The sequence below is a fragment of the Giraffa tippelskirchi genome, chromosome 8 (genome assembly GCF_054371585.1).
Source record: "Giraffa tippelskirchi isolate mGirTip1 chromosome 8, T2T-mGirTip1v1.2.pri, whole genome shotgun sequence".
Taxonomy (NCBI): domain Eukaryota; kingdom Metazoa; phylum Chordata; class Mammalia; order Artiodactyla; family Giraffidae; genus Giraffa; species Giraffa tippelskirchi.
The window spans coordinates 26,551,356-26,575,530 of record NC_137282.1 but is presented as its reverse complement, the minus strand read 5'-3'; the positions used below and the strand labels follow the sequence as shown (position 1 = coordinate 26,575,530).

Genomic DNA, 24,175 nt, shown 5'->3' with positions numbered 1-24,175 from the left:
ACCAAGGGGGGGAATGAACTGGGAGATACGGATTACATTAGACACGACTATGTACAAAACAGATGACTCATGAGAGCCTACCGCACCGTACGGGGAGCTCTCTACTCAGTGCTCAGTGGTGACCTGAATGGAAGGAATCCAAAAGGGAGGGGATACATGGATATGTATAGCTGATTCACTTTGATGTACAGCACAAATGAATACAACACTGTCAAGCAACCATACTCCAATAAAAAAATTTAAAATAAATAAATAAATGTTAATTTGTATACCATAGGAATGTCAAAGGAAGTGGTATTCATAAAACCATTAGTTTGGCCACACTACCCCATGAAGGGTGTAAAAGTCCATGCATGCTGGGTGGCCCATGTGCGTTTAAAAAAGAAGGAATTTTTATTGCCCTCTCCTCAACCATAAAACACACACTAACACACACAAATATACACACACAGGCAGGCACACAATATAGCAGTAGCAAGAGTGCGCACGGTGAGAGATTCCAGTAACTGCTGCTCTGCTCCTTAAGAAGGATTTTCTTGAGTATTTTTGAAGGATCTTCCAGAGCTGATTTAGTAATACTCCTCTGTCAATAAACAGAGGTCAAGGAACTCCTCTACATCATGGGCGTCTGATGAAGGTAAGTGTACTGCTTGTGAAGAACAGAGATGGGAACAGGACACTCATCAAAAACAAGCTGAACTCCAGAAAGCAATCTTAGTGACTAACAGTAAATACTTTGAAGAAATTGTATTCACTGACAACATCAAATATTGTGAGGCCATTAAAACTCATGCTCCAATTATCATTTTATGAGTCAATGCTCATGATACAATAGTAAATTTTAAAAAGCAAGCTACATACAAAATTGATGGCAATTTACTTAAATATACATGTTATTATGCATTTATATATGTTATTTCATATCTTTAATATTTATTTAATATGTAATTATACATCATAAGTGTAAATATTAAACATTTAAATTGGTATTAAATATATGTGCAGGTAATATAGATTCAAAAGAAATACAATAATGTTAACCATCAGTTTTTAAATGTTTCATCATTTAGTACAATGAATATTTGTTATATTTATAATAAATATTTGGAATGAAAGTATAATTTTCCAGTTAAAGATAAGAGATTGGAAATATGTACTAATCTCTGCTTCCTCTTTAGTGTACACAAAACAAGCTTGCTTTGTTGTGTTGTGTTTTAAGGCATAAACCCATAAGGGCAAAAACATCAAAAGAGAAGACAATAACAACATATTGGAAGTAGAAACCAATGAATGAGTCATAACAGAAGAACAGAACTGTAAAAGCTCAAATCAAGGCTGCTAATGAGGACAGCAAGGAGGCAACATGATTTATAGCAGAAAACCCACAAAGCCCCAGAAACTAGTAGTAAAAGAATGAAAAGCTGTTTAAGAACCAGGCAGAAACTCTCACAGGACAATCCTCACTCCCTCACCAGCCAGCCAGCCAGCCAGGCAACCAACTGTTCTCCACCATGGGAGAAGACTGGAGTTAATTCTCTGGCACACAAGAAACAGAACTCTGCAATGGGAGACAGCAGAAGAGATGGACAGCATCTTGGAAAAAAAGAGAAGTACAGCCCCAGACACACAGCCTAGCCTATTTTAAACTAGAGGGAAGCCCCAGTTGATGTGAAACTTGTGCCTATAAATTCCAACCAATTTTTCAGGGTTCCACTCTTCAATAAAAGCAGACAGCGAAGGATCATCATGCTTTTGCAGAATTAAGCATGAGCAAATAATGGAAAGATTCTGGAATATAACTAGCTTCTTGAAACAGAGTAGGTAGAATATAATAGAAGACCCAAATTAAACTTCGTAAAAATTACATAGGCAGTCAGTAATACTGCTAAAGACAGAATGAATATTAAAAAAAAAAAAAAAAAGGCTTTAGGTTCAAGAATAAGGAGAAACAAGGTTTTCAAAAGACCAAGTGAGGCAAGAACAAGGCCTGTCACAAGGTTATGATGCAAGGATGGTTCATCAGCTAGGAACTGGTTCAGTGGAACATAACAGAAAGCACAGTGTGAAGTGTCTTGAGTAATAGTTTTATTTTCTCATATAACATTTCTAATGATGCATTCAAATGCATCATCATGTTTTTGATGATGCATTTTTCTCTCTTTTTTCTCTCTTCCTATTGAGTGAGAATTATCATGTGTCTTTTGTCCTCATGATTTCATGATTTTTTACCTCCTTGTTGAAATATGGCCATTTACCTTCAAGTCATGGAGAGGAGAATAAGAGCAAGAGCAAGACTTCCCTGGTGGTACAGTGGATAAGAATCCACCTACCAGTGCAGGGGACACTGGTTCGATCCCTGGTGCAGGAAGATTCCACCTGCGGCGGAGCAACGAAGCCTGTGTGCCACAACTACTGGAATGCATGCTCTAGGGTCTGTGAGCCACTACTAACGAGCCGCTGTGCCCCAACTACTGAAGCTCACGTGTCTAGAGCCTGTGCTCCTCAACAAGAAAAGCCACTGCAACGAGAAGCCCCTGCACCACAATGAAGAGTAGCGCCCTCTCTCCGCAACTAGGGAAAGCCCGCCTGCAGCAACAAAGACCCAATGTAACTAAAAATTAATCAATTGTTTTAAAAAAGAGTAAGAGTAAAGGGGAAAAAGAAACAAGCCCATGCCAGTTAAAAGTAAGAAGAGCTCCCCTAGAAATCCTGCTGGGTAACTTCTGCTCATATGCTATTGATCAGAATTGTATCACATGGTCACTTATGGATACCAAAGACATCTAGAATCTTTTTGTTTGCTTTTTTACCTTAAATTGGACTCATTACCACTCTAAAAAATATCAAGTTCTGGACATAAGGAAGAAGGAGAGAATACATGTTGACAGGGAACAGGCAGCATATAGCACAGATGATTTTTTTTTAAGTTGAAATGTTTCAATAATAGGCCTAAAACTCACTTCCAGTTGTCAATAAATTAGATGTACACAATGAAGGGGACCCTTAATTTAATCATCACTCCAGGTTGTTCTGCACATTTATGGCAATGACCCCTAAGGAATAGATGCAAACAAAGGAAATATTGAGGAAACAGAAAACTGGAAAATCAGTAGTTATCTTACTTCACCTTTCAAGTAACTGCTTTCAGATGCTTCAGAATTTTTATAGAAGAAAATTTACATTATACTATCAGTTGTAGTTGGTGACAGGAAGTCAAAATATATTTCTTTTTACTTGGTAAATCTAAGAAAACACACAGAAGCCTGACAATAAACTATCCCAGAATCAATAAAAAAACTAAAAGTTAAATATAAAAATTGCCTTTCTATTACATAAAAATGTAATTTTACCAGTCCAATGTATATATAACTTGAAAAAATGTAGCTGCAAAATACAATCTTTTTTATGTTTTATATTGCTGAATTTTGCAATTCAAAATAAAAGAGAGGCACATATAAATCGATTTCTTCTTTTATTTCTGAAGAAGTCACTATTTCTTTTTCATTGCCATCTGCTGTGATTAAGATTTTTACCCCAAAAGGTGAATATAACAATGCAAAAAAGGAATAATTAACAACATCTTTCTCTCATATTTCTCACAGAAGTTAAAAGAATAAGAAATAATTGCAACTGCAGATATGTTTCAAAACAAAGACCTTCATAGGAATAATAACTCTAAAATGTATTGTAGAATATCTGAAAGTGTTAGTCACTCAGTCGTGTCCAACTCTTCACAACCCCATGGACTGTAGCCCGCCAGACCCAGACCCCTCTGTCCATGGAATTCTCCAGGCAAGAAGACTGGAAGGGTTTGCCATTTCCTTTTCCCGGGGATCTTCCTCTCCCAGAAATCAAACCTGGGTCTCCTGCATTGCAGGCACAGTCGTTACCATCTGAGCCACTGAAGCCACAAATTGCCTAGACTGAATTGAACATGGTTTTCAGATAAGAAACTAATAGGATAAAACCTGTATCTACATTTATTAAAGGGGAAGCACTTTGTATCTACATACACATGTGCAGTATGATCTGACAATCAGTTTGAATTATTTCTGAACTAAAAAATGTGACACCTAACAAGTAGTCATTCTCAGACTAAGCTGCCCATTGGAATGACCTGAAAGCCTTTCACATTCACAGATTCCTCAAGCCTATCCCATAGGCTTGGATTCAGTAGGGTGTGGGTCGACTCGAGGAATCTCTATTCCTTTGAAGTTTTCCAAGTGATTTTGATATGTAGCAAGGAGGCAACTGAATAAATCTTGAATAGCTGAAGTATTTACTATGGATAAAACTCTGTGCTAAACTTGGGAAGAGGGAAAGTTGATACATTTATTCTCATGTTGCTTATTATCTAGCTTACTAGTTTTTTTAATGGAGAACAAATCTGTTTCTCAGTGACATCTGGAAACGCCTAGAGACATTGTTGGCTGTCACCACTATGGGGAGGCAGGATGCAGTTGGGGAGGCAGTACTGCTGGCATCAAGTGTGTGGAGGCCAAAGGATGCTGCTCAACATTTTACAATGCACAGGACAGCCCTTCACAACCAAGAATTATCCAGCCCAAAATGCCACTTCTGTCAAGACTGAGCAACTCTGGTTCTAGCAGGAGGAATAAGAAATGTACATCAAAATATGTAACTCATGGCATAAATATTTAAATGTCAATGCAAAAATACAGACAAGCATCATGGTTGTCCAGAGTAGGGTAAGTTAATACCAGTAGATAAAAAATCTTAGACTTTGGAATGAAGTCTGCCCTTTTTTCCTACAGCCCTACCATGCAAGCATTTGTTCATTCAACATTAGCTGAAACACAAGCTTCAAGCATTTGTGGAAATGATAATTAACTAAATACTAATAGATAAAATCCCTACTGTCATAAAAGTCAAATTTTAGTAGGAAGAATCAGGTAGAGTGACTAAAGCCTGAAAATCGAGAATATTAAGTGTTGACAGGTATGTAGGACAACTGAAACACCTACACATTTCTAGTGAGAGTGGAAATGTGTACAATTACTTTGGAAAACTGGTTGGCAGTATCTACCAAAGCTGATTTGCATACCCTCTAATTTAACATTCCCATCTCTAGGTATACAATCAGTAGAACCACATATGTCTATGCACCAGAAGACATGCACCAGAATGTTCATAGGAGGACAATGTTTAATAGTCCAAAACCAGATACAATAAAAACGTCTGTAATAGTAAAATGAATATTTTTAAAACTGGGGTTTATTTATACAATAGAATAAATAATTAAACTGAATGAGCTACAGTACACAAATATAAAGATGTATCTCACAAATGTAATCATCATGAGCAAAAACTGCTGAACACAAAAATTATATATGGTATGATCTCACTTATATAAAGATCACAAAGAGGCAAAATTAATCTATGGTGTTACAAGACAGAGAGTTGTTACTTTGGGAGGAGAGGATGAAGGGATTTCTGCAAGTCTTCTGGAGGTTGTAACATTCTATGTCTTAGTCTGGGTAGTAGAGCAAATAACCCATATAATCTTTTCATTTTTCTATATGCTATATTTTAGTTAAAACATTTATTTAATACCAAGGTGATTAGTGCTATGAAGAAATGCAAAGTAGGAAAAGGAGTGAGAGGGAGTGAAACACAAAAGAGTAACAAATACAGTCTGCTCTCATTATATTGTTTATGGTAGTACACTGCATTATTAAGCTTACATACAGTTTTCTCTTCCAACCCATTTTCACTTACTCATGAAACATTATTGTTTGAACTTGACACTTCTTATCTCTCATTTATAAACAAAGGTTAACATGTAAGTTGAAATGTAGAGAAAATTTACACCTTTGCTCCTAGAATTTAAATTAAAAAATATATTCAAGTCTCATATTAGTGTTTGGAAGTGAATTATGGGTAGTCACAAGCAAAGTATATTGTCCAATAAATATTTTTAGATAATGTAAATGTTGAAAAGCCTAAATGTTTCCAAATGCAAAATGTTAAACATATTTAGAATAATCGGTTAGATACTGATCAGACTGAAAATTTAGGAGCACAGGGAAGATTCTACGCTACAAAAGGTGAAGGGATATTTTGAATTTAGTAATCAAAACCTTCTGTAATAGAGTTTCTTAGTAAAATTTCCTACCGTTGAACTTAAATAGGAAGAAAGTCATTTTAACTAAGGGAAGTGTGGACCAAAAACTGGAAGACTAATACTGTAAACTGAAATACTGAATATTTCCTTTCATTTAAGTTAAATGAAAACACAATAAGCTGACACATAAGAACAAATACAATAGAGATTCATCATGCAGCGATATCAGGGTGCAATTACATTAGACCCTTGCAAATCTTCATTTGCCCGACTTTCACACATTTTAATGTAAAATTTCCATAAGTTTATAAAATGTTTATGTTTATAAAGTATACTATGATGCACTTTTCTTTAAATTTGTTTATTGGCTTGGGTTTGTGTCTCTGTGTGTATGTGTGTTTATAGTGAGTAGAACACAGCCAGAAGCAGTAAACTATTTTTGGAGAAAAAATCATTTTTAATTTAAATGTGGGCTTTATAGACAATAAGAAGCCCTGATTGAAGTTAATTTCAACAAATTAAAAAGAGCCTACAGGGAAAACTTACTGGTACGAAGAAATGCAATCAAGTGTGCAACCATATTGATCTTCAAACACAAAGCCGAATAGATAATAAAATACAGTTTCAAAAACCCATTCATTTCTGTTATGAGGATAGAGCAGATGCTGGTTTAAGTACGAGAATAAAACAAAAAGCCCATTGATTATTACAGCTGATACTGACAACACTGGATATACATAACTCTCCATAGTTTGTAATTGTTCATGTCCTCAGGCAAAGTACTAACCCAGAGCTGGCACTGAGCCACTTTTATCTGAACAGACTCTCACACATTAAATATTTAGGTTTCAGCAAGGGAGGAAAAGGGAAGGAAATCAAACAGATTCAGGGGATGTGTGCGGGAGCATTTGTCAGACTGTAAACACAGCATGTTCAAAGCCCCTCTTTTGCTCCCCTTAAAACTTCTCTTGTCTTTCTTTGATCGACAGAAGTCTCCTGAGCGGAGTTTATAAATTAGGCCAAAACAATGACTTGAGATAAATGCTGTCTTAACTCCTAAACAGAAATATTATTTTTAGGATTAATTCTTACAGCAGAACAGCACCTTGTTTGGTATAGAAGGATGTTGTCAGCTCTCTCTGTAGATCCTTGTGGTATTAGAAGCACTACTTGCTCATTCAAACAGAGGAAGCATAAAGGCTTCTAGAATGATTGAGAATGGGGTGATGATTTCAAGAGGAAAGGATTGAACTTACTGCCCTGAGAACTGTTCTCCCTCCCTCCTCCCTCCCTTTCTTCTTTCCTTCCCTCATTCATTCAGTCAACAAAAGTAAGACAGAATATGTTGTTTAGTTGCTCAGATGTGTCCGACCTTTTTGCAACCCCATGGACTGTAGCCCACCAGTCTCCTCTGCCCATGGGATTCTCCAGGCAAGAACACTGGTGTGGGTTGCCATTTCTTCTCCAGGGGATCTTCCCCAGCCACAGACTGAATCCTAATCCCCAGCTTGGCAGATGACTCTTTACCACTGAGCCACCTGGGAAGCCCCTCAGGACACCATAACCAGGCTCTAATATGAGAGTTGTTAAGCATAGCAGGGCCTGAGTCATTGTTGGTGAGGGACCACTGGTCTATCTTCCTGATCTATTTCTGGTCTTATTTTCTCTCTGCTATCATCAAAACCTTAAATATTATGCCAGCATCATACCTTAAATGTGCTGAAGAGGTACACCTTTTGAAAAATGTGCTCCTCTACCTAATTATATTTCCACAGGCTGGCTGTCAAATGGTACGACCATACTGTTGGAGACAGAGAGAAAGAGAATAGATAACTGATTGTTTTTAACTAGATGATTTCAGAAAATGAAACTGCTGCAAAACCAATAAAATGCAATACGATAGGAGTGGGTTTGGCATAGACTGCTAAATTGTCAGGAATGCCCACTGAAATGATGAGCAGAAGGCTACCTTATCCAAGCGCTGGGTGAACAGCTTTGTGCATAGAAAAAGCACCAAGAGCAAAGGCCCTGTGGCCAGAACAAGCTTGGCATATTAGAGGAATAGAAAGAAAATAAGTGTGGCTGGAAAGCAGCAAGCTAGTAGAGAATGGAAGGACTCTGATAGGAGATTAGGTTGCAGATGGAGACAAGAACCAGAAAAGGAGAACTTAAAAGCCCTAACAAGCAGCTGAGATTTTATGCCTTGTTCCATGAAAAGCCACTGAAAGCCTGGGATGCTTAAATAATTACTTGGAGCTTTTTAAAAATGAATGTATTGTATCCAAATCTTGTGAAGCAAGAAGCCATATCTTTTATATCCATCATTCATTGTTTACAGAAATAAATTCATGCTCTAATGTATTTTTCTAAAATGGAAACAGCTCTAGTTTTATTTTCTTTTTTTTTTTTTTTTTTTATAAATTTATTTATTTTAGTTGGGGGCTAATTACTTCACAATATTGTAATAGTTTTTGCCATACATTGACATGAATCAGCCATGGGTTTACATGTGTTCCCCTTCCCGGACCCCCCACCCACCTCCCTCCCCATCCCATCCTTCTGGATCATCCCATTGCCCCGGCCCTGAGCCCTTGTCACATGCATCGAACATGGAATGGTGCTCTGTTTCACATATGACAATACACATGTCTCAATGCCATTCTCCCAGAACGTCCCACCCTCACCTTCTCCCTCAGAGTCCATATAATTGTTCCATGCATCTGTGTCTCTTATTCTGTCTCTCATATAGGGTTATCGTTACCATCTTTCAAATTCCATATATATGCATTAGTATACTGTATTGTTGTTTTTCTTTCTGGCTTACTTCACTCTGTATAATGGGCTCCAGTTTCATCCATCTCAGTAGAACCGATTCAAATGTATTTTTTTTAATGGCTGAGTAATATTCCATTGTGTATATGTACCACAGCTTCCTTATCCATTCGTCTGCTGATGGACATCTAGGTTGCTTCCATGTCCTGGCTATTGTAAACAGTGCTGCGATGAACATTGGGGTACACGCGTCTCTTTCAATTCTGGTTTCCTCGGTGTATATGCCCAGCAGTGGGATTGCTGGGTCATATGGCAGTTCTATTCCCAGTTTTTTAAGGAATCTCCACACTGTTCTCCATAGTGGCTGTACTAGTTTGCATTCCCACCAACAGTGTAAGAGGGTTCCCTTTTCTCCACACCCTCTCCAGCATTTATTGCTTGTAGACTTTTGGATAGCAGCCATTCTGACTGGTGTGAAATGATACCTCATTGTGGTTTTGATTTGCATTTCTCTAATAATGAGTGATGTTGAGCATCTTTTCATGTGTTTGTTAGCCATCTGTATGTCTTCTTTGGAGAAATGTCTGTTTAGTTCTTTGGCCCATTTTTTGATCGGGTCGTTTATTTTTCGGGAATACAGCTGCAGAAGTTGCTTGTATATTTTTGAGATTAATTGTTTGTCTGTTGCTTCATTTGCTATTATTTTCTCCCATTCTGAAGGCTGTCTTTTCACCTTGTTTATAGTTTCCTTTGTTGTGCAAAAGCTTTTAATTTTAATTAGGTCCCATTTGTTTATTTTTGCTTTTATTTCCAATATTCTGGGAGGTGGGTCATGGAGGATCCTGCTGTGATTTATGTCGGAGAGTGTTTTGCCTATGTTTTCCTCTAGGAGTTTTATTGTTTCTGGTCTTACGTTTAGATCTTTAATCCATTTTGAGTTTATTTTTGTGTACGGTGTTAGGAAGTGTTCTAGTTTCATTCTTTTACAAGTGGTTGACCAGTTTTCCCAGCACCACTTGTTAAAGAGATTGTCTTTTCTCCATTGTATATTCTTGCCTCCTTTGTCGAAGATAAGGTGTCCATATGTGCGTGGGTTTATCTCTGGGCTTTCTATTTTGTTCCATTGATCTATATTTCTATCTTTGTGCCAATACCATACTGTCTTGATGACTGTGGCTTTGTAGTAGAGCCTGAAGTCAGGCAGGTTGATTCCTCCAGTTCCATTCTTCTTCCTCAAGATTGCTTTGGCTATTCGAGGTTTCTTATATTTCCATACAAATTGTGAGATGATTTGTTCTAGTTCTGTGAAAAATACCATTGGTAGCTTGATAGGGATTGCATTGAATCTGTAGATTGCTTTGGGTAGAATACTCATTTTCACTATATTAATTCTTCCAATCCATGAACACGGTATATTTCTCCATCTGTTTGTGTCCTCTTTGATTTCTTTCATCAGTGTTTTATAGTTTTCTATATATAAGTCTTTTGTTTCTTTAGGTAGATATATTCCTAAGTATTTTATTCTTTTTGATGCAGTGGTGAATGGTATTGTTTCCTTAATTTCTCTTTCTGTTTTCTCATGATTGGAGTATAGGAATGCAAGGGATTTCTGTGTGTTAATTTTATATCCTGCAACTTTACTATATTCATTGATCAACTCTAGTAATTTTCTAGTAGAGTCTTTAGGGTTTTCTATGTAGAGGATCATGTCATCTGCAAACAGTGAGAGTTTTACTTCTTCTTTTCCTATCTGTATTCCTTTTATTTCTTTTTCCGCTCTGATTGCTGTGGCCAAAACTTCCAAAACTATGTTGAATAGTAGTGGTGAAAGTGGGCATCCTTGCCTTGTTCCTGACTTTAGGGGAAATGCTTTCAATTTTTCACCATTGAGGATAATGTTTGCTGTGGGTTTGTCATATATAGCTTTTATTATGTTGAGATATGTTCCTTCTATTCCTGCTTTCTGGAGGGTTTTAATCATAAATGGATGCTGAATTTTGTCAAAGGCTTTTTCTGCATCTATTGAGATAACCATATGGTTTTTTTCTTTCAATTTGTTAATGTGGTGTATTACATTGATTGATTTGCGGATGTTAAAAAAACCTTGCATTCCTGGGATAAAGCCCACTTGGTCATGATGTATGATCTTTTTAATATGATGTTGGATTCTGTTTGCTAGAATTTTAGTAAGGATTTTTGCATCTATGTTCATCAGTGATATTGGCCTGTAGTTTTCCTTTTTTGTGACATCTTTGTCTGGTTTTGGAATTAGGGTGATGGTGGCCTCATAGAATGAGTTTGGAAGTTTACCATCTTCTGCAATTTTCTGGAAGAGTTTGAGTAGGATAGGTGTTAGCTCTTCTCTAAATTTTTGGTAGAATTCCGCTGTGAAGCCGTCTGGTCCTGGGCTTTTGTTTGCTGGAAGATTTCTGATTACAGTTTCGATTTCCGTGCTTGTGATGGGTCTGTTAAGATCTTCTATTTCTTCCTGGTTCAGTTTTGGAAAGTTATACTTTTCTAAGAATTTGTCCATTTCTTCCAAGTTGTCCATTTTATTGGCATATAGCTGTTGGTAGTAGTCTCTTATGATCCTTTGTATTTCTGTGGAGTCTGTTGTGATCTCTCCATTTTCATTTCTAATTTTGTTGATCTGATTCTTCTCCCTTTGTTTCTTGATGAGTCTGGCTAATGGCTTATCAATTTTGTTTATCTTCTCGAAAAACCAGCTTTTAGTTTTGTTGATTTTTGCTATGGTCTCTTTTGTTTCTTTTGCATTTATTTCTGCCCTAATTTTTAAGATTTCTTTCCTTCTACTGACCCTGGGGTTTTTCATTTCTTCCTTCTCTAGTTGCTTTAGGTGTAGAGTTAGTTGATTTATTTGATTTTTTTCTTGTTTCTTGAGGTACGCCTGTATTGCTATGAACCTTCCCCTTAGTATTGCTTTTACAGTGTCCCATAGGTTTTGGGTTGTTGTGCTTTCATTTTCATTCGTTTCTATGCATAATTTGATTTCTTTTTTGATTTCTTCTGTGATTTGTTGGTTATTCAGAAGCGTGTTGTTTAGCCTCCATATGTTGGAACTTTTAATAGTTTTTTTCCTGTAATTGAGGTCTAATCTTACTGCATTGTGGTCAGAGAAGATGGCTGGGATGATTTCAATTTTTTTGAATTTACCAAGGCTAGATTTATGGCCCAGGATGTGATCTATCCTGGAGAAAGTTCCATGTGCACTTGAGAAAAAGGTAAAATTGATTGTTTTGGGGTGGAAACTCCTGTAAATATCAATTAAATCTAATTTGTCTATTGTATCATTTAAAGTTTGTGTTTCCTTGTTAATTTTCTGTTTAGTTGATCTATCCATATGCGTGAGTGGAGTATTAAAGTCTCCCACTATTATTGTGTTGTTGTTAATTTCTCCTTTCATACTTGTTAGTATTTGCCTTATATATTGTGGTGCTCCTATGTTGGGTGCATATATATTTATGATTGTTACGTCTTCTTCTTGAATTGATCCTTTGATCTTTATGTAGTGTCCTTTTTTGTCCCTTTTCACATCCTTTATTTTAAAGTCTATTTTATCTGAAATGAGTATTGCGACTCCTGCTTTCTTTTGGTCTCCGTTTGCATGGAATATGTTTTTCCATCCTTTCACTTTCAGCCTGTGTGTGTCCCTAGTTTTGAGGTGGGTCTCTTGTAGACAGCATATATAGGGGTCTTGTTTTTGTATCCATTCAGCAACCCTTTGTCTTTTGGTTGGGGCATTCAACCCATTTACATTTAAGGTAATTATTGATAAGTATGATCCCGTTGCCATTTACTTTGTTGTTTTGAGTTCGTGTTGAAACATCCTTTCTGTGTTTCCTGTTTAGAGAAGATCCTTTAGCATTTGCTGGAGAGCTGGTTTGGTGGTGCTGAATTCCCTCAGCTCTTGCTTGTCTGTAAAGCTTTTGAATTCTCCTTCATATCTGAATGAGATCCTTGCTGGGTACAGTAATCTGGGTTGTAGATTATTCTCTTTCATTACTTTAAGTATGTCCTGCCATTCCCTTCTAGCCTGAAGGGTTTCTATTGAAAGATCAGCTGTTATCCTTATGGGGATCCCCTTGTGTGTTATTTGTTGTTTTTCCCTTGCTGCTTTTAATATTTGTTCTTTGTGTTTGATCTTTGTTAATTTGATTAATATGTGTCTTGGGGTGTTTCGCCTTGGGTTTATCCTGTTTGGAACTCTCTGGGTTTCTTGGACTTCTGTGACTATTTCTTTCCTCAATTTAGGGAAATTCTCAACTATTATCTCCTCGAGTATTTTTTCATGGCCTTTCCTTTTATCTTCTTCTTCTGGGACTCCTATGATTCGAATGTTGGGGCGTTTCATATTGTCCCAGAGGTCCCGGAGGTTTTCCTCATTTCTTTTGATTCTTTTTTCTTTTTTCCTCTCTGCTTCGTTTATTTCCATCATTCTATCTTCTACCTCACTTATCCTATCTTCTGCCTCCGTTATTCTACTGTTGGTTCCCTCCAGAGTGTCTTTTATCTCCTTTATTTCATTATTCATTCTATATTGATTCCTTTTTATTTCTTCTAAGTCCTTGATAAACATTTCTTGCATCTTCTCAATCTTTGTCTCCAGGCTATTTATCTGTAACTCCATTTTGCTTTCAAGATTTTGGATCATTTTTATTATCCTTATTCTAAATTCTTTTTCAGATAGATTCCCTATCTCCTCCTCTTTTGTTTGGCTTTGTGGGCATTTCTCATTTTCCTTTACTTGCTGAGTATTTCTCTGCCTTTTCATCTTGTTTAGATTGCTGTGTTAGGCGTGGCCCTTCTGTATTCTGGTAGTATGAAGTTCCTCTTTGTTGTGGAGGTTCCTCACTGCGGCTGGGGTTGGACAGGTGGCTTGTCAAGGTTTCCTGGTTGGGGGAGCTTGTGTCGGTGTTCTGGTGGGTGGAGCTGGATTTCTGCTCTCTAGAGTGTAATGGAGTGACCAGTATTAATTTTTGAGATGTCTATGGATTTGGTGTGCCTCTGGGCAGCCTGTATATTGATGCTCAGGTCTATGTTCCTTCGTTGCTGGAGAATTTGCGTGGTATGTCTTGCTCTGGAACTTATTGTCTCTTGGGTGGAGCTTGGTTTCAGTGAATTTATGGAAGCTATTGGATGGTCTCTTATTAATTAATGTTTCCCCTGGCTTTCAGTCTTATTCTTGCAGTAGCCTCAAGACTTCTCCTTCCATACAGCCTCAATAATAAAACTTTTAGGTTAATGGTGAAAAGATTCTCCACAGTGAGGGATACCCAGAAAGGTTCACTGAGTTACATGGAGAGATGAGGTGGGGGGGGTGGGTTGAGGTGACCAGGAGGGGAAGAGGGGAATTCAAATGTGGAGAGAGCAATCTAGCCAGTAAGCACTTCCCTCTGTGCTTTCCACAGTTTGGAACCCTCAGAGTGATTCACAGAGATACATAGAGAGGGGGGAGGAAGGTAATAGAGGTGAGCATGAGTAGAAAGGGAGGAATTAAGAGGGGAGAGAGAGATCTGGGCAGTATCTTGTTCCTGAAGTGTTCTCCGGTACCCAGAACACCCTCAGAGATTCACAGAATTGGGTTGAGAAGAGAAGGAGGAGAGTGGGAGATAGAGGTTCCCTGGGGGAGAAGAAAGAGCATCAATAGGGGGAGAGAGTGATCAGGCCAGTGATCACACTCCTGAGTAAAAATGGGTCCTAAAGATTGGGTTCTTAAATGTACAAAGTTGATATCAAATATGTAAAACAAAGATTAAAAATCTAGAGTAGAGGTTAGACTCTTATAAAACTTACAATCTAAAAAAAAAAGAAAAAAGGAAACTGTAAAAAGAAAAAAAACAGTAAAACAGTAAAAAAAGAAACAGTAAAAAAATGTAGAACAGGAAAAAAAACATTAAAAAAAAGAAAACACAAAAGGTATAAGATATATGTATGTAGTTTGCTTCAAAAATAGGGTTGTTTTTTTTTTTTTTGCAAGTTAATAGTGGGTTATGAAAATGAAAGTTAAAGGTGTAATAGAGGACTTGAAGAAAAAGGAAAGAAGAGAAAAAAAAAATTTTTTTTAATTAAAAAAAAAAATTAAAAAAAAAAAAAAATAGTAAAAAATATATATATCCCGGACTTTCTCTGGAGCTGTTGTGAGCAGTGTGGGATCTGCTCAGTTTTAGATAGATCCTTATTCCTGCTTATACTTTTCAAGATCTATAGGTCCTTTTTAATGCAATCGGTATTAACTACAGGGATCTTAATCTGTTGGCCTGTCCCTTCCAAAGCGCTTCCCTCTGTTTATTTGGCTTCTGTTTGGAGATCTCTTCAGTATCTAATTTCCGCCCTGCAACAAAGCGGTGGAGGTGATCTCTTTAGGTTCGCTTGTTCAATCGTGCTGTGGGGAGGAAGGAACACTGCAATTCTGGCGTGTGTGTGGTAAGCTCGCAGTGTCTCGGCCGCACTGGGTTCGCCCCCGCTCACGGCATGTGTGCTTTCCCCGTCTACCCTGCTCAGGCTTCAGGTTACTCGGCCGGGGAGCGGGCCCTGAGCTGCGTGCACTTCCCAGGTCTAAGCCGCTCAGGTTCAGGCTCCCGGTTACTCCACAAAGGCGCAGACTCGGTTTCGCCCGCGGCTTGTGCCGTTCCCGGTCGGAGCTGCCCAGGCGGCCAGAAGTTTGGCGAGGGCTCTGTCCCCTGTTGGGGCGGTGCGGCTTATCACCACCCTGGTCCCCGCCTCGGTTTACGGGTGCGCCCGGCTCCGGTGTGCTTTGTGTCGGTTCTGGGGAGCTGGTCTCTGGCTGCTACCCTCCCGGCGGCTGTCGACCCTCCGGGATCTCAGGCAGTCTTTGCTTAGAAACTGGGAGCCTGTTTGCAGTTTGGTAGGGGGTGCCCTCTCTGGAGCCGAGATTGCCCCTTTCCGGCTCTGGCGGGCCCCGCCTGCCCGCTGTGTCCGGCGGGGGATGGGGCGGTCCGCAGCCGGCTAGCTCTCCTCTGGTATCGCTCAGTCCTTTGTTCTGTGAGCGGGCCGGCAGTGCCTTAGAGTTGGGCTTTTCGCGGGATAGTTCTCTCTCTCTCTCGCTGTCCCACAGTTTAGGTTACTATCTCACGTTAGCTCCCTCAGATCGCCCTCGGGGCACTCGGGCCCGGTCCTTACCCTAGGCAATGCCGCCCGCTCCTCTCCGTTCAGCCCCCACTTGCTGGTGGCGGATGATGCGAGCGTCTGGGGTTCTTTGCTGGGAGTTGCTTTAGGCACGTAATCTCTAGTTTTATTTTCAAATGAAAATATCAGAGATACTTTGGCTTCCAATCCTTCAAAAATACATATATTTTTATAACACTGATTTTCTTTACAGCATCAGTTACAGTTGTAGCAAATAATTTGAATAACTATGTTTATTTTTTGCCTTATGGACTATAAGCTCAGATTGAGTGACTGAACCTCCAATGCATCCCTGAGAGGCCAGCAAATATTTTAAGTGATAAAACAATATAATCATGTAACCATTATTCATTTAACATTAATATTTTCCATATCAGTAAGTCTTCTCAGCTGTATATTTTTTGCATAGCTACAACATCCTACTGTTGACTAATTAAGGTGTTCCAAGTTTCATGAACATATTTTAACTCTATATAAAAATGTTCCTATTTGCTTAAATCTTTTAACTTACATGGACATGTTTAGGTCTCTGGACTTCTATCTTGCCTTAATGTGTAAACAATATTGAAATTAAGTTTTAACACAATATTTTCGAATCTGCCATGGGTGGAACTATGTCCCTTTAAAGGATGAGTTGAAGTCTTCACCCCTAAGATCTCAGAATGTGATCTTTTTTTGGAAACAGCATCATTGCTGATATAATTGGTTAAGATAAGGTTATTATTTTAGGAGGGTGGACCCCCAATCAAATATAACCAGTGTCCTTTTTTCAAAAAAGCATGTCATGTGAGGAGATGGACATGCACACTTCATGTAAAGACAATAAACCACCAGAAGCTGGGAAAGTCCTGGAACATATCCTTCTCAAAGACCATAATGGGGAACATGGTCCTGCAGACACCTGGATCTTGATTCTGGCTTCCAGAACCATGATATAAAAACTTTCTGCTGTTCTGAGCTACCTTGCTTGTGGTATTTTGTTATGCCTGCCCCATGAAACTAATCCACAATCAGAGAGTCTTCAATGCTAAATTACCCTTAGATTATCTGAAAAGAAAATGCATTGGTCAGTCCTGATCACAACCCAAAGACGTTACTGTGAAGTCCACCACACAACAGCTCTTGAGTCCCTGATGTGGCACTCAAATTTGAGAGAAGGAAAAGGCATGCGTAGTGTGCATGCCCATCTCCTCACATGACATGTTTTGAAAAAAGGACACTGGTTATATTTGATTGGGGGTCCACCCTCCTAAAATAATAACCTTATCTTAACCAATTATATCAGCAATGATGCTGTTTCCAAAAAAGATCACATTCTGAGATCTTAGGGGTCAAGACTTCAACTCATCCTTTAAAGGGACATAGTTCCACCCATGACAGATTAGAAAATATTGTGTAAAAACTTAATTTCAATATTGTTTACACATTAAGGCAAGACAGAAGTCCAGAGACCTAAACATGTCCATGTAAGTTAAAAGATTTAAGCAAATAGGAACATTTTTATATAGAGTTAAAATATGTCCCAGTTAAATTTTAATTTAAGATAATATATAACATGTAAAACACACTAGAAAACCGTCATTTATCTGAACTTCAAATTTATCCAGGCATCCAATGTTTTCATTTGCTAAATCTGGCCTCCCTAAGAAGGCGACCACCAGGAAGTAAACATTCACTTGGTGGAGGGCACATTCACTCTCTTCTGAGGTTTACTCTGATGGTTGACGCTTACCAATAGTTGGCCAAGTGAAATGGAAGCAATAAATGCCAACCCTTGGTCAAGTTCAGTGATGTAGATTAGGAAAAGTCAAAAAAGACAACTAAGAGAATCAGAGGAACAAAAAGATCACTAGAAGATTATAGTAAACGTGTGGCAAGGGACTTCCCTGGTGGTCCAGTAGTTAAGAGTCCACTTCCTAATGTAGTGGATGTGGGTTTGATCCCTGACTGGGGAACTAAGATCCTGCCATGGGGCAACCAGGCCTGGGCACCACAACTAGAGAGAAAGTCCATGTGCTGCCATGAAGACCCAGTGCAGCCAAAATTAAAATAAATAAATATATAAGTTAAATGTGTAGTTAAGTGCCCCTTGGAAATGGAAGATGAAGAAAAACAAACCCTCCTACTGACAATGCATGTCCTTTGCGACATGGTTTACTAATCCAGTACTGATACTACTTTAAAGCACCAGAGATTATAGTCAAGAAAGTGGAAAAAGAATGATAAAAAACAGTATTTAGCTTCCATTTTCTAGTGGAAGGGGCTCATGAAAGTTCTGAAGTGTGACAGATACGAAAAATTATTTTGAAAGTGTTGAACAAGTTACAGCAAAATTTCCTGGCATTAATGTAAGAGCAGATGAATATGTCTACTCTGATTTGATATTTGTGATAGAAAGAAGGGTGATGGAAGGGCTCAAATTTAGATAAATTCACAAAGGCTGCAGAAGAACATGCAAAAAATGGATCTGGCAACTGGAAAGCCCAGAAGTCCCATGATAAATTAACCTTAGGAAAATTACCCCCTAAAATGGTGTGACAGGAAAATGAAGTTTTCAGTAGGAAAAGGGCCAACAACAGGAAAGATGACAAAGCAAGTAAGTTTGATAATGATTTGGAAAAGGCCTGAACAGAATTCTGACTCCAGAGATGGAATTACTTTCTTAACCTGCAGGATTCAGTATCTAGGAGTTAATTGTCCAAGTTACGTTGAAATTTTGGTTAGGAGAATCCTAAACAATAATGAGAGAGAAAACTACCCAACAAAACGGAAAACATATGTCTATTAAAAAACTAGCTTACAAATGCTCATAGCAGCATTATTCATAATAAATCAAGAAGTGAAAACAGACTCCCAGACTCCCAGAGGAGGCAGATGGGCCCAAGGGACCACTTCTGTTACCAAAGCTCCAGTTCCTCGTGGAGTTCCGGTGAAGAAAGGAAGTTAAGGGTCGCATCGTTGGGCACCATAACTGTCATCTAAAAAAGATGCACAGCATGAGAGTTGCAAGTTAAGTTTTATTTGGGGCAAAATGAGGAGTGTAGACTGGGAGATGGCATCTCAGACAGCTGAGAAACTGCTGCAAAGAGGTAGCGGGGCAAGGTCAATACGTACGATTCTGATGAAGGGGGAGTTCAAAGCCATCAAGCTCTCATTTCACAAATGAGGAGCTGATGTCACCATGAAGGGGTTTAGCGCTTTTCTAGATAAAAGGAGATTCAAGGATTGGGACCTTGAAATCAGTTCCTGAAAACAGCCAATTTCCATGGAGCAGAGAGTACCTCACTCTCCACTCCGAACTCCCTTCAAGGCGTATCAAAGGTCAGCAGCTGCAGCAGCACAGGGTTCCATCTTGGCAGAGGCTAGTAACTCATCTAACTTGCCTCCTCTTCAGGACAGGCTATTCCCAGTTTTGATCTCCCAGCCCTCTGGGTGTGGAGGCGGTGGGAGGAGCAGTGGAAGAATTTCTGCTGGGGAGTAGAGCTGGTGTCCATCAGCCAGAACCTCTCTCCCTTCCTCTCACCAGCTGATTCACAAGAAGCCTCAATGACACAGCTGCAGGCCACCACTACGCCGAGCTTGCGGCCATCCTGCGGCCAGCAGTAGCAACAGGGCAGACGGTGGTCCTGGAAACCTTCCTCACTCTCTCTTGTCTATAATCCATTAGAAGCTGCCATTTACCACGAACCAAGAAAACTTACTTTGCTGAGTGGGGTTTCCATAATTGTTATATAAGTTTGATATATTAATCTCCCTCCTTCTGGTTTCTAGAGCATCTCTAGGACCAAGAGGGAAAAGGAAAAAGCACATGTTATTAGGCTCCTTTGTCAGTAATCAAAGCTCCCTGCACTGCAATTAATGCCTATTTGACGGGACCATCTTGAGGACTGGTGACATATATAGAGAGGCAAAGGGCATCCCTGGTAGCTCAGTTGGTAAAGAACCCACCCGTAATGCAGGAAACCCCATTTGATTCCTGGGTCAGGAATATCTGCTGGAGAAAGGATAGGCTACCCAGTCCAGTATGCTTGGGCTTCCCTGGTGGCTCAGCTGGTAAAGAATCCGCCCGGAATGCAAGAGACCTGGGTTCAATCCCTGGGTTGGGAAGGTCCCCTGGAAAAGGGAACAGCTACCCACTCCAGTATCCTGGCCTGAAGAATTCCATGGACTGTAGAGTCCATGGGGTCACAAACAGTGGGACACAACTGAGCAACTTTACTTTCTTTCACTTTCTTCATAGAGAGGCAAATAGGAGAATGTTCAGAACAGTGATTATTTTTGTATTTTTATTTTCAAGATCGTAGAGTTAATTAATGTCAGAATCATGACTGTGACATAATACCTTAGCTCCACAGTTTCCACTCTAATGCTGAACTTCTGATATATTGAGTTGACCAAAAAACTCATTCAGGTTTTTCCAAAACATTGGAAAAAACAGAACTTTTTGGCCAACCAAATACATGAAATGTGTTCCAAGATGATTATTAAAGGGGGTATTTTAAACCAACCTTAGTGTAATAATTTTATTAGATGAAGAGAGTAAGGAAGAATCATTGGGGCACCTTTGGCCATTTTTTTTAATAGTTAATGTTCCATCTCAGCATATTTATTTTGTCGGCAGTATCTATATTTAATAAAATTAAGTGCTCTGTCTACAATGCTACTTCATACTTCTCATTTCACGTAAGATCATTTTTTTGCAAGTACGATAAACTAGCTTAGGTTTTTGGATGAGATTACAACTATAACTTTTAAAAACATAAATTTTTGTTGAGTCCAAACCATAAAAATACATCAGAAGAATGGAGACCCTAGCCATTTAATCATACAGATTACCAGGACTTCTATAAAAAAGATTTTAAATGACAAGAAGATAAAATCTTAAGTGTGGATGGTAATTACTTGCCTTGATCTCTTGTGCCAGGTTTCAAACCTCACCATATGGGTGTTTGTGCAAGATTAAATAGCTATTCAAGTGTGTAATGAGGTACAGATACTAAACGGGACCAAAAGATATAGCATGGAATAGGTCAGAACAGATCAATTCTGCAGAAATAAAAGAGGAAAAAGGTTACCGATAGATCATGATTTCAGTAGTACATGTATTTTGAGAGCCATTTAACAAAATACAGAAAATTCTACTTTTTTGTTATTTTTTATAGGTAACAAAATACTATGGAGGGAAGCAGGAAAGAGATAGAGACTAAAACAACAGACTTGTCAGAAATACCCTCTAGAAGTGGGATGTCTGAATAACTTGATTTTCTCAGGACAACTCAGTTCAGGATCTGATATTTAAATGACCCAGCAGTCCCACTCCTAGGCATATACCCAGAAAAAACCATAATTCAAAAAGATACATACACCTCAATGTTCACTGCAGCACTATTTACAGCAGCCAGGACATGGGAGCAATTTAAATACCCAACAGAGAAACAGATAAAGAAGATATGGTTCATAACTATAATGGAATATTACCCAGCCATAAAAAGGAATGAAATTGTGTCATCTGCAGAGATGTAGATGGACCTTGAGAGTATCATACACAGTGAAGTGAGTCAAAGAGAAAAACAAATATTGTACATTAATGCATGTATGTGGAATCTAGAAAAATGATCAAGATGATCTTATTAGCAAAGGAGAAACAGATGTAGAGAATAAACATATGGACACAAGGGGAAAGGGGGAGGGGTAGGATGAATTGGGAGATTGGGATTGACATCTATACACTATTATGTACAAAATAGACAACTAGTAAGAACCTACTGTATGGCACAGGGAACTCTATTCAGTGCTCTGTGTTGACCTAAATGGGAAGGAAATCCAAGAAAGGAGGGATATGTGTATACACATAGCTGATTCACTTTGCTGTACAGCAGAAACTGACAGCAGTGTAAACAACTATCCTCCACTAAAAAAATAATATTTAATTACTCCCGGGCCCTGTCTTTTACCCTAAAAAGTATCCCAGTTTGGTTGATAAACTACATGATCACCTTATCCTGAATGATTTTCAATAGCTGTCATCAGAGTCCACCTCAAAAAAATTTAAGCATGAACTTGCCTCCAAGCTCTATCTCTAAAGGTGGTAGCCAGAAAAGACACTTGAGAAGAGAGAGGGTTATCTGGTTGATAGTTTAATCTCACACTATGATAGGTGAGAACAAAGGCTTAGATGATCTGAGCTATAGTCAGGGAGATGTGATGGCATGTGTGTGTGTGTCAGAGACAGAGCGCAAGTGAAGCCAACGGTTTGATCATGAGACAGGGTGTGTTGCCCCTTCACTCTGATACTCAAAATATATGGAATAGTAAACATATCAAGCCTAATGCTCAAGTGTAATAAAATCACTATTTTTTTCTGAGCAAAATTTGTATTTTTTAGGAAACACAGAAAAACAGAAGTGGTGAATGTTTTAATTTGTAAATATCCCCAAGATACATTGTTAAATGGCAAAAGCAAATAGGAAAACGTATAATATCTTCCATTTTTGGAAAATGTATTAAATACTTGGACACATTTTTGGAAAAGTGTCTGAGGGACTCTGTCTCTCTCTCTCTCTCTCAGATGCAAACTAGTACATATAGAATGGATAAACAAGGTCCTACTGTATAGCACAGGAACTACATTCAATATCCTATGATAAACTATTAAGGAAAAAGAACATGAAAAAGAATATATATAAATATGTATAACCGAATCACTTTGCTATACATCAGAAACTGACACAACACTATAAATCAATTATACTTCAATAAAATAGATTTAAAAAAAAAACAGAAGAATGGATGAACAACAACAAAAAAAATCAATGGAGACTTAAGCTACAACAAAAAAGTAACTAATACAAGTAGTCATAGGTGAAGGGTAGGATTAATGAAAAAATTTTCTTTTTATTTCTATAATGAAAGACTTACAACAGGTATTTCTGTAATAAAAAAAATGATAATGAAGCTGGTAACAACAATAACAAAACACAAACTTTTCATTTATTCTCCTCTGAACCTCCATTCATCTCCAGCCCCAACAAAAAACTACCAAGAGATCAATAACACCAAGTGATTTGATGAGGTTTTTTCACCTGAGTTACGGTTGGTATTGTAAAAAATATATATATATATTATCAGCCACGTGTGGCTTTTTAGTTTGTGTTCTAGATAGAGATGGTTGGTATGTGTGTTAGTCTACCTTAGCATCTGAAGTTCATTAAATCTAAATCTGAGTAAGTCAAAATGATTCTTCAGACCAAATCAGCAAGTTTTAGTCCATCTTAAGTACTTAAAAAAAAAAAAAGGTCCTAATGGAATCAAGTCATTCAGTATAAATCACTACATAACAAATTTAGTTGCAATTCAACTAAAAGATGAACCAGTCAAGACAATCAAGTCAACTGGTGTTTCTAAGGTACAGTACACAGAAATATGCCACTTGATCAATATTTATTACTGTTCACAGAAATATGTCACTTTATCAGTATTTATTACTATTGAATTATAATTTTCACTAAAATCACAAAAGATGCATAGTATCCTATAATAGCACATAAATAATATTCTAAGAATATATGAATTTTTCATATCTCAGATCAGACCATTGCTAACTTGCAATTTTTAAGATAATGTGTTATTGTTTGCCTCATTCACGAATTTCTTCAAAACACAGCCAAACAACAAATTGATGTTATTGGCAGTACACTGAGCTTTGACAGCTTATTTGAATCAAACTGTATATCATACTATAATTTTAGAAGTCACATTTAGGTTAAAAGCAGATTCTTTATATCTCCAATTTTTTTTCTCCACTACAATTAGTGCAGCCTTTCAAAGGTAACCTCTGAACACATCACACTTTTTTCTTTTAATTTATTTGTTTAATTGGAGGCTAATTACTTTACAATATTGTGGTGGGTTTTGCCATACATTGACATGAATCAGCCATGGCTGTACATGTGTCCCCCATCCTGAACCCCCTCCCACCTCCTTCCCCATCCCATCCCTCAGGGTTGTCCCAGTGCACCAGCTTTGAGTGCCCTGTTTCATGCATCGAACTTGGACTGGTCATCTGTTTCACATATGGTAATATCCAAGTTACAATGCTATTCTCTCAAATCATCCAACCCTCACCTTCCCCACCGAGTCCAAAAGTCTCTT

At 38.2% G+C, this 24,175-nt stretch overlaps 1 protein-coding gene and 2 long non-coding RNA genes across 3 annotated transcripts in view; 1 reads left to right on the top strand and 2 right to left on the bottom strand.

Annotated features, from left to right (window-relative positions):
* The window catches only part of LOC145518095 (uncharacterized), a 574,529-nt gene that overhangs the window by 471,451 nt on the left and 78,903 nt on the right, over window positions 1-24,175 (bottom strand). The window lies entirely within an intron of this gene.
* Window positions 6,455-16,504, top strand: LOC145516512 (uncharacterized). The gene is made up of 2 exons (XR_014061435.1): window positions 6,455-8,471; window positions 16,129-16,504. It is a non-coding gene; the product is annotated as an uncharacterized LOC145516512 (long non-coding RNA).
* On the bottom strand, window positions 7,734-16,948 carry LOC145516513 (uncharacterized). Its single transcript, XR_014061436.1, has 2 exons — window positions 16,118-16,948; window positions 7,734-8,468 (listed from the first exon to the last, which is right to left on the bottom strand). It is a non-coding gene; the product is annotated as an uncharacterized LOC145516513 (long non-coding RNA).